This window comes from Procambarus clarkii, chromosome 93, assembly GCF_040958095.1.
Source record: "Procambarus clarkii isolate CNS0578487 chromosome 93, FALCON_Pclarkii_2.0, whole genome shotgun sequence".
In the NCBI taxonomy this organism is placed as follows: Eukaryota; Metazoa; Arthropoda; class Malacostraca; order Decapoda; family Cambaridae; genus Procambarus; species Procambarus clarkii.
Genome location: NC_091242.1, coordinates 1122711 through 1140514, shown reverse-complemented (window position 1 = coordinate 1140514; position 17804 = coordinate 1122711). Strand labels below are relative to the sequence as shown.

General features: G+C 45.2%; 1 long non-coding RNA gene across 4 annotated transcripts in view; it reads right to left on the bottom strand.

Annotated features, from left to right (window-relative positions):
* LOC123746868 (uncharacterized) overlaps nucleotides 1-17804 on the bottom strand; it is a 22219-nt gene extending 4415 nt beyond the window's left edge. The window contains exons 1-5 of one of the 4 annotated variants that reach the window (XR_011226101.1): nucleotides 17721-17804; nucleotides 16733-16967; nucleotides 14839-15039; nucleotides 9579-9720; nucleotides 9182-9394 (exon numbers count right to left, since the gene is read on the bottom strand). This is a non-coding gene — a long non-coding RNA (uncharacterized lncRNA). Of the gene's footprint in view, nucleotides 1-9181; nucleotides 9395-9578; nucleotides 9721-14838; nucleotides 15040-16732 lie in introns of all 4 variants that reach the window. The other 3 variants (XR_011226103.1, XR_011226100.1, XR_011226102.1) reach the window with 3 other exon arrangements.

Genomic DNA, 17804 nt, shown 5'->3' with positions numbered 1-17804 from the left:
AGCTGTATTGAGTGATCCATCAGTGTATATGGTCTGTGCAATGTTGTTGTTGCTTTGTATATTGTGAATAAGTAATTATCAAAAGAAGGTACCAAACCAGGAAGCCTATGTAGCATCACCAAATGTGCTGAATAATCTGAGGCCACTAAATATTACAACAGAAACATACAAGGCGACCGATATGAAAAGTATCCGATCTGCCAAGAATTCTATTCGGGGACAACTGACCGCGAGGGACGGTCGGAAACAACACACGCACGTTCGTCCTGGAAGTCGGGACATTCAACAAGAATGTGTACAACCGTAAGAGGAACAATGCAATTACGACAATAAGGAGCAGGGCGGCGCTCCATTAAGTGACCCCGAGTTAAACGTGTATGAACCCTAGCCACACATACCCTAGCCACAGCCGTTTCCTACCGCCGGTTACGGTGGTACGAGTTAGGCCACAGAGACACACGACTCTTAAGAGTATGTACTTTGTTACCAGTAATAAAAGACCAACAACCCTGCTAACGGCCAAGGATGCAGGAATGAATAACTGGATAAAAGTCGGAATAAGGAATTTCTTTACGGGAGATGGGACAAGTCCTGATAGCATCCTTAGCGGCAGCATCCACACACTCATTTTAAGAGACTCCAACATGGCTGGGAACCCAACAAAATTCCAACGACTTAAATTTACTGGACATAACAAACGGCCAATGTTGAATCTCGATAACCACTGGGTGGACCCGATTAAAGGACCCCAAAGCCATGAGGGCACCACCAGAGTCAACTACCACCACAAAGGAGAATTGACAACGAGAAAACAGAAGAGCATAGAGAATAGCATAAGGTTCTGCTGTGAAGATGCTAGCCTCCAGAGGAAAGCAACACATAAGTGTGCTCAGGAAAAACAACAGAGTAGGCCACACGTTCGGCAGATTTACACCTATCGGTGAAGATGGAAACAGAGTGTGAAGAAATGTGCTCAAGGAAAAGGCATGTCATAACTGTATGAGAAGTAAAAGCTTTAGTGATGTGGATCAGGAAGTACAAAATTTGCGAAAGGGGACCCCTCCACAGAGGGCAAGGACGGAACAATACGAAGAGAAACATTGGTAATAAGAATCGGAAGACACTCTTCTAAGTGAGACAAACGGACAAAGAGTAAGGCGATGAAGAGGAACAGGAACTACAGGAGGCAAAAAGTTAAAGCACGACAGAAGCAGGAGCGAGGATGTTGTAAGGACCGTGCAAGATAGCAAAGACGCTAGTGATCACGGCAGTCCGAGACAGATGGAAGCCAGTGTCAGCGTACAAGCTCAGGGTATGTGTTGAACGAAAGGCGACAACTGAGGTGCAACCCAGTATGGTACAAAGCATCAAGACGGCGAAAAATAGAAGCAGTACAAGAGTATGCAGGGCAACCATAATCGAGTTTACACAGGACGAGAGAGAGCAAATACAGTGCTTCCTCAGACTAACGAACCCCGCTCTATCGAATTCCCGGAAGAGCCGAACAAATTGAATTCGGTACCAAATGTTCAGTGGAACATACAAATGTTCGATTAAGTGAGGAATGTTCGTCTAAGCGGTCACCGAGGCCGAGCGTCGGAGCTGGCTGTCATCAACTATGATTCGCCATGTTTTATTATCCCTACCCATTGTTTCTAGGGAGAAATGGTGATAAAAATGGTGATAAAATGGTGTCAGGGGGGCATTGGTGAGAGAGTTGTTGTCAGGAGGCAACACATGCTCCCCCGCCCCCACCCTCCTTCCTCCACCTGACCACAGAGACCACTCACTCTCCTCTCGTCGTCAGATGCCAAGAGTCAATTTATTGATAATTATCGCATTATCTACACTGAAAATAGCCTTTTTATTAGAAAAATGTCATATTGGAGCAATAATAATGGTGAAAATTGTAATATATACAGTACATATTTTAAACAGTTTGAACACATTTCCTTTTCACAGAATTTTTAATACAATTGGGGTGTAGATAACAGCTGGCATTGTGTGGCCAGCCGGTCGCTCCCTGAGCCATTGGGGGAGTGGGGGGTGGGAGGGGGGGGGGGGGGTTGTTTCCTGGATCCCTCCCTCCCTCCTCTAACAGCCTACCTATTTAGAATACATTTTGAGGAGGCCAATAAAACAAGCACAGGTCGTGTGAACGTTAGGCCTTGGTGAGGTGGCTGGCATCATTTGTGGTGGTGTCAGGGGAGGCAGGCGGTGTCAGGGGAGGCAGGCGGTGTCAGGGGAGGCAGGCAGTGTCAGGGGAGGCAGGCGATGTCAGGGGAGGCAGGTGGTGTCAAGGGAGGCAGGTGGTGTCAAGGGAGGCAGGCGGTGTTAGGGGAGGCAGGCGGTGTCAGGGGAGGCAGGTGGTGTCAGGGGAGGCAGGCAGTGTCAGGGGAGGCAGGCAGTGTCAGGGGAGGCAGGCGGTGTCAGGGGAGGCAGGCGGTGTCAGGGGAGGCAGGCGGTGTCAGGGGAGGCAGGCGGTGTCAGGGGAGGCAGGCGGTGTCAGGGGAGGCAGGCGGTGTCAGGGGAGGCAGGTGGTGTCAAGGGAGGCAGGCGGTGTTAGGGGAGGCAGGCGGTGTCAGGGGAGGAAGGCGGTGTCAGGGGAGGCAGGTGGTGTCAGGGGAGGCAGGTGGTGTCAGGGGAGGCAGGCGGTGTCAGGGGAGGCAGGCGGTGTCAGGGGAGGCAGGTGGGGTCAGGGGAGGCAGGTGGTGTCAGGGGGGGGCAGGTGGTGTCAGGGGGGGCAGGTGGTGTCAGGGGGGGCAGGTGGGGTCAGGGGAGGCAGGTGGGGTCAGGGGAGGCAGGTGGGGTCAGGGGAGGCAGGTGGGGTCAGGGGAGGCAGGTGGGGTCAGGGGAGGCAGGTGGGGTCAGGGGAGGCAGGTGGTGTCAGAGGAGGCAGGCGGTGTCATGGGAGGCAGGTGGGGTCAGGGGAGGCAGGTGGGGTCAGGGGAGGCAGGTGGGGTCAGGGGAGGCAGGTGGGGTCAGGGGAGGCAGGTGGGGTCAGGGGAGGCAGGTGGTGTCAGAGGAGGCAGGTGGTGTCAGAGGAGGCAGGCGGTGTCATGGGAGGCAGGTGGTGGAAAGAGGCAGGTGGGGTCAGGGGAGGCAGGTGGGGTCAGGGGAGGCAGGTGGTGTCAGAGGAGGCAGGCGGTGTCATGGGAGGCAGGTGGGGTCAGGGGAGGCAGGTGGGGTCAGGGGAGGCAGGTGGGGTCAGGGGAGGCAGGTGGGGTCAGGGGAGGCAGGTGGTGTCAGAGGAGGCAGGCGGTGTCATGGGAGGCAGGTGGTGGAAAGAGGCAGGTGGGGTCAGGGGAGGCAGGTGGTGGAAAGAGGCAGGTGGGGTCAGTGGTGGAAGGTGTTGTCAGGGGAGGTGGAAGTGGAGAGAGAAGGGTGGTGACCACGCATGGCTGCCAAACCTCTCATTCATACTCTATTTTAAATCTCAATCTTAGCTGTAAAATATTTATGCCAAAATATGTTGTATTAATATACATTATTAATCATTAACACGTTTTATTGTTTCCTGAAGAAAACAATAGCTGACTTGGCATTGTGGTGTGTATGGCCGGGTACCTGGGGGGTGGGGAGGGGGGAAACCTGGAGGTGTGAGAGGAGACCTGTCAACCCATCATTTTTTTTTGTCGGGCGAGTTGAGACGCTTCCAAGCCTGCTGTTTCAATACACGGTGTGGGCGGTGTGGTATGGTTTGGGTGGTGTGGTTTGGGTGTGGGTGGGTTGGTGTGGGTGGTGTGGTTTGGGTGTGGGTGGGTTGGTGTGGGTGGTGTGGTTGGGTGTGGGGGGATGATGTGGGTGGTGTGGGGTGTGATGTGGGGTGTGTGGGGGATGATGTGGGGTGTGTGGGGGATGGTGTGGGTGGTGGGGGCGAATGGTGTTAGTGGTGTTGGGAATGGTGTGGGGGTGTGGGGGATGGTGTGGGTGGTGTGGGGGATGGTGTGGGGGATGATGTGGGTGGAGTGGGGGATGGTGTGGGTGGTGTGGGGGATGATGTGGGTGGTGTGGGGTGTGTGGGGGATGATGTGGGTGGTGGTGTGGGGTGTGTGGGGGATGGTGTGGGTGGTGGTGTGTGGGTGGTGGTGTGGGTGGTGGGGGCGAATGGTGTTAGTGGTGTGGGGGATGGTGTGGGTGGTGTGGGGGATGGTGTGGGTGGTGTGGAGGATGGTGTGGGGGATGGTATGGGTGGTGTGGGGGATGGTATGGGTGGTGTGGAGGATGGTGTGGGTGGTGGGGGCGAATGGTGTTAGTGGTGTTGGGGATGGTGTGGGGGTGTGGGGGATGGTATGGGTGGTGTGGTGATGGTATGGGTGGTGTGGAGGATGGTGTGGGTGGTGTGGAGGATGGTGTGGGTGGTGTGGGGGATGGTGTGGGTGGTGTGGGGGATGGTGTGGGTGGTGTGGGGGATGGTGTGGGTGGTGTGGAGGATGGTGTGGGTGGTGTGGAGGATGGTGTGGGTGGTGTGGAGGATGGTGTGGGTGGTGTGGGTGGTGTGGGGGATGGTGTGGGGGATGGTGTGGGGGATGGTGTGGGTGGTGTGGGGGATGGTGTGGGTGGTGTGGGGGATGGTGTGGGTGGTGTGGGTGGTGTGGGGGATGGCGTGGGTGGTGTGGGGGATGGTGTGGGTGGTGTGGGGGATGGTATGGGTGGTGTGGGGATGGTATGGGTGGTGTGGGGGATGGTATGGGTGGTGTGGGGATGGTATGGGTGGTGTGGAGGATGGTGTGGGTGGTGTGGGGGATGGTGTGGGTGGTGTGGAGGATGGTGTGGGGGATGGTGTGGGTGGTGTGGGGGATGGTGTGGGTGGTGTGGAGGATGGTGTGGGGGATGGTCTGGGTGGTGTGGGGGATGGTGTGGGTGGTGTGGGGGATGGTGTGGGTGGTGTGGAGGATGGTGTGAGTGGTGTGGGGGATGGTGTGGAGGATGGTGTGGGTGGTGTGGAGGATGGTGTGGGTGGTGTGGGGGATGGTGTGGGTGGTGTGGAGGATGGTGTGGGTGGTGTGGAGGATGGTGTGGGTGGTGTGGGGGATGGTGTGGGTGGTGTGGGGGATGGTGTGGGTGGTGTGGGGGATGGTGTGGGTGGGGTGGGGGATGGTGATTCTCGCATCTCAGATTATTATTGACACCAAAAGAGCATGAAAGATATTATAATGAAGCACCACACAACAAAGAAACAAACTAATGTGTCCTGGCATATGTTTAAAAAAAAAATAAGAAGGTTGTTGGGGCCGGACGGATGGAACGAATTCCGCACTGGAACGAATCGGCTTCGCCCCATATAGTTCGTTCAAGTGAGGACACACTGTAGAGGAGCGTGCGCCTATCCGCTCCTCAAGAAGTACGGGACAAAACCTTAAGTAGGTTAAGGGCCTCGGACCACTCAACTCGGTAAGAGATATGGGGCGACCGAGACAAACGAGCGTCAAAGATTAACCCCAAAAGCTTCGCAGATTCTTTGTACACGAGGGGATGACCATAAAGTGACAAAGAAGGATGACATGCTTTCGAGTAAAAGTCATAGCACAAGTCTTAGTTGCAGAGAACTTGAAGCCATGATTGGTGGCACAAGACGACACGGCATCAATCCCAAGTTGAAGCCCCCGTTGAAGGAGAGGCGAATCGTCACCTCGACGGCAAAGAGCAAAATCGTCGACATAAAGAGTGGAGAACATGCCAGAAGGCAGGGAGGAAAGAACACCATTGAGGGCAACCAGAAAAAGAGTAGTGCTTAGAACACTACCTTGGGTACATCTTCGTAATGCCGAAAAGAGGCAGAGGGTGGTACCGAGCCCGACTCGAAAGGAACGATGAGAGAGGAACCTTTGGACGAAGAGAGGGAGATTACCACGAAAAACAAAAGAACAAAGTTGGGACAGAATATGATACAGTATCTCCAGGTAGGGTGGGCCTCACCGCAATTGAGGCACCGAGCCTGGGGAGAAGTGCACTCGGACTTACCGATCGTCAGTCCCACACATAGGGCATACATACACAGTACTTGGGCATTTGAGGACATCATGCCCGAACTTCCAGCACTTATTGCAAAGTCCAGGACAGGGAATGTACTCCTGAACGGGGCATCTGGCACCAGCAAGAATTATAGAGGGCGAAAGAGTCCTACTATCAAAGGTGATTTTCACAACTCGAAGGGGCCGACGGCAACGACCACGAGGGGGTCGAGTGAACGTGTCTATCTGGACGACAGGATGGCCTTGGCCTTCGAGAATGTTTAATATCCTCATGGCAGTCTTTTAGGTCCCTAACACTAGTTGCAACATGATGCAGGAGAAGTGTCAACACTGGCATTTAACAGTGTTTTTAGAGACCCAAACAAGGGTCTCCCCAATGCAGGATAATGCGGCTAAGTGGGTAGCTGCATCCAGTGAAGGAGCAGCGACGACACGTGTACCTAAATGGGTAGGGTTAAAAGTAACGGAGGCATCCACCGAATCAAGGTGGTGTTTATGGAGTGAGAAATCGTCACGAGGTGTAGATTCCAGACCGAGATCAAAGTATTTACACCACGAAGCTGGACCAAACAAGGCTCAGTATGTATTAGTATGGAAAGGATTGTGTAAGTGCGGCCATGGCGGGGACGGCGTTGAGAGCCCCCAGAGGGTGGTTAAAAGGTGCAGTAGTCACAATGAGAGTGAGCTGCGCCAGGGGACGAGGTGGTCACCGCTGGGGGCGTATAGCTTGACCCAACCACAGAGTAGAGAGGGAAGCCGGGGGAAGTAGTTAAGAGGGTCAAAGGAGGATCTAGGTCTGGGCCCAATGTAGCGGGGCTACAGAGTCCGCTCTTCCAACACGGTTTGACTCGTGGGCTTCGTCACCCACCACACGAGCCTCAGAAATCATAATAGGAACAGTATTTATCTACCCAGGAAACGAGAGCTAATACTTTCGTTCACAAATGTGCCCCCACACCCACCACAGAGCCACAATTAGAGGCAGGACACCAAACAAGCGACGTGTCGCCAGTCTTGCCAGGGACCCCCAGGGGTGCGTCGTGAGTCTACACCCCACAAACGCCACCTTAAGAACCGTCAGTCCGTCGAGATTGGGTTCAGCGACGAAAGGAAGATTGACAATAAAAGGGTCCCCTCACTCGAGACATTAAGTACTACGGGTGAGAGAGTATGCCTCCTCAAACACCCGAGAATCAAAACAGAAGTAGTCCGAAAGAATAGTCAAGACTGGCAAAAGGTTGGCAGGAAATGACTATGAGAAAGGACAAGAGGGGGGGAGAAACACGAAACACAAGGAAAAAGAGAGTTCTGGCACAATTGGTAAAGGCAGCAGCAGGAGAATAAGGCTTCAAAAGGACAGAGGAGTGACCCATGGAGCATCACACTCCGGCAGCCGTCCACCAAGACTTCCTCACAAAGACGACGAGCCAGAAAGGGAGGGGGTTGTATATTTGTGACTGTGTTCTATGGTGTTTATTTTGGCAGCAAGCTGAGCATGAGGGTTGTTTGTGATTAGTTTCTTGGTGGGGTATGCAGACATCAGGATGTCAAAAGGTACTATCTGCCAGGGTGGAAGGAAGTGCTGTACTCTTTCATCTGTACATACATCGTGCAGTCCCATCATTTTCATTTGAGTGCCTGTTCTTTGAATCCATTTACACTCGCTGGTTCCATTTCGTACGTATTCTAACAGTTCAACTGATACAAAGTTGTTTTTGTTATCACACAGAAGCTTTAGTTCCACCATAAGATTTACTTCAAATATTCTATCTTGAATGCTAAGTATATTTAATTCTTACCGCATTTTGAGAACTTTGGTATTTATACGACAGCCAAGTACAGTTCAGAGTGCTTCATTTTGCATTTTTTCTAGTCTATTTGGCCATTTTGAATAACTAAAGGGCCATAACGTAGAATATTATAAGTTGTTCAAAGTCAACCAAATTTTTTGGACTAGTTGTATATGAAAAACGCTACAACTGTTCCAAGTTTCAGTATCACAACCTAAATTGTAGGGAATTTTTTTTTTTTTTTTCCCAAAAGATTTTTCAACATTTCCACATTTTCACTACAACCACAAGTTTCAAATTAACTAATTTCTATGACACTCATCTATCACATTAGCATATAATCAAGGATTTGTCAAACCGGATTATCAAACATATGTTTAGTTTTACTAATACATATAGTCAAACTTCCCAAAATTATTATGAACATGTATCATGTTTATAAATATTTATAACATCAATAAATGAACTTAGGAATACAGTGTTTAGAAAAATCGTAGACACAAAATCTATATACAAGGTGTAGGTTTCATGTAAATTCAATAACAAATGAAAGTAGTCACTTTTACGCTACTTGAAAAGAAATAGTCTAATTTGCAACCTGTGGCTGAGGTTGACATCAACCAATTTCCTCCAAAATTGGAACCCTTACAGAAAGGCTTACATGCAGTCCTGTGTACAAGTGTCATGCAAATTGCCCGATAAACAAATCAAGACAATTACAGAAAAACTAAATTTTTTGGATACAACTATTTATTAGATGTTTTATTATATGCTATTGTGATAGCTGACAGTTATAGACATGACTTCAGTTAACACTTGTATTTCATGTTAATTTTTGAACATTGTGGAAATTTGTTGATATTTAAAAAATGTTCCTCCCTTCCTATTTATATTACGATGCTCAGACTTGTACCATTTGAAGTCCTTTTCATATGCAACTATTCAAAAAGTTTAATTAAAATCAAACCAGTTTTCATTTATTGCATATTTTGCCATATTTGTAAGTTATGGCCCCTAAAACGGGTGCATGTTTGTGTGGCTGCATCCTGGGCAGGATCATTCATTCGGCCTTGGGGAGGGATGGGGGGAGGGGGGGCATCGATATAAGCAAAATGTGTACAACTACAGTCTGGCTTCCTGTCCCCCGACAGTTAATTAAATAGCATTTGTTTAACATTTACTCTGCGAAGGTCCAAAATTACACTAATTAATAATTAAGATGAAAGGCCTGAACTTTAAATATTGAAATTGTAAAAAGTTATTAACCAACACTAGTGGACGTTTTCAAGCAACTTCTCACAAACATAAAACCAGCCAATAGTATTTCTCAACAAAAGTAACTAATTGGTGACAAACAAAATGCTGGTAATATATTTAATTAGGCAAGGTAATGTGATATGCACAGAAACCACTTACCATAACGTCATAGCATTTTGAAGGGATGTGTGGACAAGAAGCTCGGATACCAAGATTGAGTGAACGAACAGACACCATTCCACTTGCACCATTGTGGATCGAACATCAACCTGCAAGGAACAAGCCCACTGCTGTACCAACCAGTCAAAATGGACAACTAAACCTTCCATAACCTCACCAAAGTAGGTTAGATGAACAGTGAGTGGTAGTGTACTGAAAGAAAAAAAAATCAATCTGTAGTTCCTCAAAATACGAAACAATTCACAATACTTATTCAACCACAGTAGTTGTCTTTAACTAATATGACAATTGGCACACCTTATTTAACTACATTATAAATACATTCTCAAATATTTGTACAGATTTCCACTCCTTACTGAAGGGCTTTACACATTACCTATCATGGACATTTTGCTGAGCACTCCTTAGTCAGACAGGTGGTTCCACAGGTCACTGTAGTCTGACTCAAGTTAACCGTCATCCTTTAATTAATTTGGAGTTGCTGCTGGAGCAGTACGAGCTGCTGGTGCCGACTGATTCTGTAAAACATGTTTATTGTCAATAATATATTATTTTCACATTAAATGTACAAACTCGTTTAATCCTTAATAGCGTAACACAATCAGCAGCTTCTTCACACCCCGGACAAAGGGGTGTGAAGAAGAGAACTTGTAACACTGTAGGGCGTGATGTAGTGTTGATGTCAGCGGATCCTTGGCGACGCCAGGTAAAAATGATTATTAATAACAACTGTATTGACAACATTATTTACAATTTTGCCTAATCTGAGGATTTCAATTAAGTCTTATTAAAGTGAGGATAATGCTGGTATTGACTGTCACGCAGGACTGAGGGTCATACACAAGACAACAGGTATAAACTGTAGGCGGAAGCACACGTATATAATGGTTACAATCAATGTTTTAATGTATGAATGTATGTATGAATACATATGAAGTTCATATGTATGAATATGTATGAATTCATTCTTTAAAATGGACAAGCAAATTTTGGATAAATTGTTAGGATATCGTCCAGAACACCTGAGTCAATGAAATGGCAAAGTCAAATGTGGACCATTTTGATGGTCAGTTGGAGATATTTTGTCAGTGCTTTGACTATTGGATATTTTTCATATAATGAGAGGGCCCCTCCTCCTAATATATGTTTGATGGTAAAAGGTGTTTTAAGAGTGCTAAATACTTGTTCGAAATTACTCCGGCACGATGATGTCGAAAACTGTGAAGGAGATATATATGGGTAGATGTGAACGTAAGGGGCCATTTGAGTGGAAATTAAAAGTTGTTCAATCTCAACCAAAATTTTTTGACTAGGTGTATATGACTGCAATTGTTCAAAGTTTCAGTACTGCAGTCTAAATAGAAAGGGAGATTTTTTATTTATTTTTTTCAACGAATATTACACATTTTCAAGTAGGTTCAAACCTTTCACCTTTTCAGATATAATTATTCTATGACACTTTTCTGACACATTAGCATATAATAAAGGATCTGAAGCTGAGGATTTCCCAAAACATCTTTAGTTTTCCTAATACAAATAGTCAAAGTTCCCCCCAAAAAATTATGCACATAATTTGCACAAACATGTCAAGTTTACTGCTATTATAAAATCAATAAATGAACTTAGGGAAACAAAACGGTTTCAGATTTTAGAGACAAACTTTACATGTAAGGTTTAAGTTTCATGTAAATCGAATAAAAATGAAAGCATTTGAAGTCGTTTATGTTACTTGAAAAATAAATCATTAAAATATAAAGTCTAAGGCACTGCCATCTGTGGCCGAGCTTGACATCAACCAATTTTTCTCCAAAACTGGCACCCTTACAGATAGGCTTACGTGAAGTCAGGTGTACAAAGTTTCATGCAAATCGTCCGATAAACAAATAAGAAAAACAAAAAAAATAACTACATTTTGTTTTAATAAAACCATTTAAAATTTGCTTTTAATATTTGCTATTGTTATACTGTAGCTGAGAGGCATAGACATGACTTTCAGTTGACACTTGTGTTTGATCATTGTTTTTGACCATTTGGGAAAATTTTTGACAATTCAATATTTTTTCTCCCTTCCTATTTATGCTACAATGCTGAGACTTAGACCAGATGAAACCCTTTTTATATACAACTCGTCAAAAAAGTTTGATTGAAATCAAACGAGTTTTCATTTATTGTATTAAACTCCCATTGGGCCCCTTAAGGAATTGACAAGTAATAAACGCGAGGGTAGGTAAATGAGGAGGGTCTTTCAGCAGGGATTGAGGGTGCCAACGGATGTGTGGGGGTAAGGAAGCGAGGGATGGCCCCACACTCTGCATTACGCAGCCTCTCTCTACTGAGAGTGGTCGTAACGACCTCAGCTCCCGCGTTTAACATGTGGCAGGTAGGCTAATGTTTCTAATACAAAACAAACTATTTCCATACCTCTTTCACCCACAACACAACAATAATATAGAGCAGCCTAGCCAACGACAAGAAACAAGTTTGCACCTATCTTGTAATGATAAACAAAAAGTAATGTTTCTATCGAAGCTTACTGCATACAAAATACAACTGTTTAAACTACCCTGTACTATGATCCACCATGGAGTGCATATGGGGTGCATAATAAAGTAGTCATAAGTGCCACTGCCAGCTGTAGAGGGTAGGGGGCCTGGTGTGTCTAATCTCTCAACTGTTGGATGGGGCCATTAGTGGTGGTGTGTGTGGTTTGGCTACACAGCTATGTGCTCACTCTCACAAACGTGGGCTAGCATCTGTGTTTGATCTGATGAAGACCTGACACTCTTCCGTTATTGTTAAGTTTTAAATCGGCAGCCTACTGATGCAGTTTGTGAACAGTCTCTCTACTCTACAAATGATCAGAAATAATGCTATAAGCCTTTTGCACAGAACAACCAGTCTATCCAACTATCTATCCTAGTGATGCTGATGGAGGTAGGGGAAGTGTGGAGTGTTGGTTGGTGGTATGGGGTGGGGAGGATGGGGGGGGGGGGTAAGAACATCCCAAATACCTCACTCACCTCAGTGCACCTCAAACCCCCCACCCAAGATGGCAGTACTGGCAAAGTTCATGGGTTTGATCTAATATTACATATATTCATTTAATAGTGGAAACACCTAACTGTTACCTGCAAGTCTCCTAGTGCTGCTGGCCCAGGTGAGTACAACTAGGTGAGCACACAGCGCAAGTTCCCTCGCAATCCAGCCACCCCGCTCCCTTCACTGTTATTTCCCACGGTACATTTTCAAAGCCTGCTGCGGCCCATCCCCTATATCCACCAATCGACAACCCTAATCTAACCTACCCCATACTGCACCTGGTCTCCTACGCCTGTTGATGCAAGAATCCCTCCCCTCTCACTCACGCCACCCCCTCCCCCACTCAGAGCGAGAAAGGACACACACACACACACCGCCCCACCGGTATATCTTTCTCCCTCCTAACCCACTCACTCGTCCCACACACCTACTCCACATGCTTAGATCTCCTACCTCCCACACTTAGATCTAATGGCCCTATGCTTAACTCTAAGCATACATGCACACTTATACGACTCTACACTGGCAAAACACACGCTTTCAACACCTACCCTTACTATCACTTCAACATACACACCTACTACACATGTGCATATGTTCACCCTATCCTAACCATACACCACATTAAACACACGGGGACGTAGAACGTGCGAGCGTAGAACCTCATGAGCTGGGATGGATCACCCCACCTCACCTGGACCGGTGCGCCACAGGTGGCTCACCTGCCCAGGTGGTAGTGCAAGGTCTACATCACAAACTTCCCTACTCCCCCCCCATCCAATTACTTGTTTCGAATTGCATGACATTCAGCACGTCGTCATCTTTGTAATATCGCTGCTGTGCACGGCTCCATCTTTAATAATTGAAATTTTTAATTATCAACTTCAGAACACTCAGTTTAACAGAACTTCCCTTACTTCATTATACACAATCAAATGAAACGGTACATGCAGAATGATTGAATGATGAAGATTAAGCCACCCAAGAGGTGGCACGGGCATGAACAGCCATAAAGGTACAGACAATCTGGAGCAGTCCTAAATAATGGCTATGATCGGGAATGACCGATCTATGAATATGATCTATGAATGCAATGAATGTGTAAGTGAGGAGCTTTTACATAATGGATCCCTGGTATTATGTGCAATGATTGGTATCACTTATAATCATCGATTCATTCCCCAGGAAAACTCGACGCAAGCAACTGAGGCAAGGTAATTACGAGAGCGGTAATTAAGTTAGACTTGTCAGTCTCACTATATAGCATTTGGAAGGGATAACAAACTCGAGCAGGATGGGAAGGGAAGAATTTGCTGCCTAACCATTTGAGTCACCAGGAATCGAATGCAGACCTGCAGGTAGCGAGGCCTCGGCTGTACCTACGAGTCCTTGTGGACGGACAACCCCCTGACTGACATCCATTCAAAATATAATTAACAAGTTCATAACACTAATTTGTCCTGCTAAACTATGCACCAACTGGTATGCATGATAATTAAAGACATCCCTCTCTTTAAAGGCACCACTGTATAATTAAAGAGCAATCTGGGGATCTGGAATGTAAAATAAATCGCTGGCCTGCTAGAGAGGGGGTGCTGCGCCGGATCCCCAAGTCTAAGGCTGCCCGCAGCTACTTACCATATGTCAAGTGCTCACTTGTAGTGCAAGTTGGGGGTTGCAGACTTTACATGTAAACCAGGCACTAGCATATCATTACCCCTGGAAATTCTTATCTATTCTTTTCTATGCCCTCTGTGTATACAGATTATTTTTTATACATACTGTACTGGCTGTGCCACTCAATTAACTCTGGCATTATTTTTAATTATAGTATTAAGCTGATTGCGAGTACTGCAACATTGCTTCGGCTAGCTGGCACTAGGCACGGTTAATGTCCTATGACTTATTCCCTTAGTTGCATCTTTGCAGTACTGGCATTCTACTCAGGCATGTTACACAACATCTTTTATATTGTGGTACACCAGTTGCTCTGTAAACATTATATAATAAATTAAGGTCCCCCCACTCCTGGCTTGTTTTTTCTCCCCGATCAGAAATATTACGCAGTTCAATCCTTTCAGTCATATTTGAATTCGAGAGCAATTTCGATCAATCTAATCTCATTAATATATATTTATGGCTGTAACCATCTAATATATATAGACTACATGACATTCCTCAAAATAAATTTGCTAACTATAATACCTACTAAACAAATTAAGCATATAATTTAAACAAAATTAACCGTAAAAATGTTAGTAAGTTTAACATTAATATTTTCTATAAAATACGATACATGTCTCTCCTAGGTTCAAGTCCAAGCTTGGAGGCCAGACATTTAAGGTTAACCTCGCCAAACTTTGCAGGGTTAGGGGGAAACCCAGGGTTGGGTGTAGGGGGAAACCCAACATATTTCCTAAATATCCGACGGCTTTGTTTATAGTTATTAAATAGTTAATGAGCTCCGAAGCACCAGGAGGCAGTTTATAACAATAACAGTTGATTAGGACGTTTTCATGCTCGTAAACTGTTTAATAAATGTAACCAAAGCCGTCAACAACTGACAAAAGACATACGTTTGTAAGTACAGTACTTGCCTAACTGCTTTGTGAATCTGGCCCCTGATTCTTGTAGTCCAAGATGGCAGCGAGGCCGGAGAAGCAGTGATCACGATACAACACACTGTCTACCATCTTGATGATGATGGTGGTGATGTGGGTGCCATCGTCCAGTCAAGCAGCCAGCAGGCGGTGACCACAGCGGGTATTGACAACCCGTGACAGGTGAATCTCCCTCACCTGCCAACACAAACCAGTCATTATATAAATGGTTAAATGACGGCTAAAATGCTCGTTAATCCAGAAGTCATGACTCGTTTATGAAAAAATGACTTTACACACGATTCTTAACTCTTAACATCAGGATTTCCTTAAAATTGCTATCTGTTCATTCCATGTTCAAATCACATCTCTAAATGTTCCATCCACGTACTACAAATACAAAGAATTACCAACAAATTATACCTATTGCCTAATAAACAACTATAAATCGAGAGAAAAATAATACATTACAAACTGCTCAACCAAAAAAAAAAAAAAAAAATCGCCCAACAAAAAATGGCTTGATCCAGCACAACTAAATACAGTAAACAATATAACTAGAGATAGATATATAGATATAGATAAAGAGTGCGCATAATTCGGGTATCAGTAAAATCTATAAACTGAAAGTCATTGAGGTATCAAATAAGGTTATAGAATTACCTTTGTTCAAAACAACTTTTGAAAAAATTATGTTCAAGTTCATCTGGATAAAATTTGCATAAACAAATTTGGTTGTGCATTAATTAACAATCTCTAGTTTGTATTTCTTGTCTGAAATGTAGATGCCAGTTCGATACATTTCTGGCATTTAACCCAGAATCTATAAACAAATTTCTGTTTAACTTTTTTTTCCCCAAGTTTAGTTTAGTTCATTTATTATGCACCCCACACCCATCTTGTGGGCGGTAATGGAAAGGGTTACAGAGGCACATAATGGGCTCAGGGACTGAACCCCACAATTCATTTAGCTAAAAAAGTTATTCTTGATGAGCTAGTTACAAAATTCAGCATAAGTCATCACATTATCAATATACTGTAAAGTTCAAAGTTATGGTAAGGTTGAATATCCACTGAATGGCATGTTGCTTTCTGCTCATAGTTCCCCTCCCTTCCCACTGAAAATATGTTGAGGGTGTTAAGCACCTCTTAAGTAATGTGAGAGGATTAATCTATATAATGCACAAATTTTCTATTATACCTGTTTACTCTAAATATTTCCTTATTAATTTAATATAGAAGATTAATGTGATTTTCACTGAGGTACAGAACAATTTTACCACTTCTGAACAATGTACCGAAATGAAACGACCATAATGTAGCACCACAGTACTGCTAGCTTCAAATTGTACAAAAATGGTACAATTTTACCACAGGTGGCAACATCGGGACTAGAGGTCTGCCATAACTTGACATTGCTAAACGAACACTTGCAATATATCCCAGAACCTTACTAAACCTTTTAGTATATTCCACTGCCGTATAAAACGTCATCTATTTTCATCGGTATATCCAGGAGCCTTACCAACCTGTCTTCGTGGTATGTTCAAAGCCTAATTAAACCAATTACCCAGCCAAACCTTGCTTAACCTCGTGCATACAGCAATAAGCGTCTTATTTTTCCTCTCATTGTTGCTGATAAGTTATAACTAACATTTACAACAAAATGCATAGACCAAACACGTATCTACAGCTCGATGCATCAATCCACTCAACTCATAACTACAGGTACAGCTAAATGCATCAATCAACCCAGCGTCACGTATCGACAACTTAATGCATCGATAAATCAATCTAACACGTACCTACAGCTAAATGCATCAATGTCCCCGAAGTACACAACACCACAGCTGCCACAAAATGCATTGCACAGATGCACACACACACTCACCGTCCATAACCGCCGGCAGTGGTTCCTCGGGCAAACAGTCCGGCCCCCGCATATCCCACTCGTTGTAATCCAAGATGACAAGTGATGCTGGAGAAGGAGGGACTATAATCAAACATGGAGGAGACCACCACCACCACCACCATCAACATGGCCATCTTGCCGGTGTCGTCGTCCAGAGTCACGGTGGCGGCGACCTCAACACTAACGATCCATGCCATAGTTCACGCTCCCTCACCTGCCGGAAAAGAACCATTTGATTATTTTTTAAAGACACTCCGCTCTACATTAATAATTACTGCATATCGTCAACAAAATAGTCGTATAAATATTCGGTGTTGTAACTGTTCTTTTTAGGAACTAAATATACTTCAGACATGCCCCAAAATGGACTGCTTTTTCAGTGTGATTCACTCGATTGTTTTGAATGTTCGAAGCTGTTTTCTCAAAACATGCTTCACTCAACCGGATTTGCATCTACATCATCAGGAATGGCTAAAGTTTTATACTGGAGGACCATATATTACAGCCTATCACCCAAAAATTTGAGTACTTATACAGTCTATAAGTACTGTACAGTCTATAAGTACATCCATAGACTGTACTTATACAGTCTATGGATGTTACGTGCAAAATATGGCCCGAGAAGGAACAGCCAAACCCTAACCTTCCCAGTATGGTTTGGGTCGTTAGTAGCCACCGCCTTGTCACCTGTATACCTGAATGGCAGGAAGGAGTATATGAAAGGATGAGGCTAAGGCCATGATGATAAATGATTCTTATCTAAGCAATGATGATTAATGGAGCGTGTGAAAGGTAACTATACTATTAGTAAACGAACATTTATGGGACGCCATGGAGGCAGCCGCTTCAATGACCACAACAATAACCGTTTATAACCCGTAGTTTATATGTGGATGCTAAACAGATTCTAACTTATCTCTCGCGTCTTGAAGGAAGATCAGAGGCAGGATTGATGCAGTTAACTCACAGATTACTCGGTATATTCCAGGTGGGAGGATTAGCGTTAATCAACACACGTCCGTCCGTCACTCCAGAGGGAGGCATACTGACC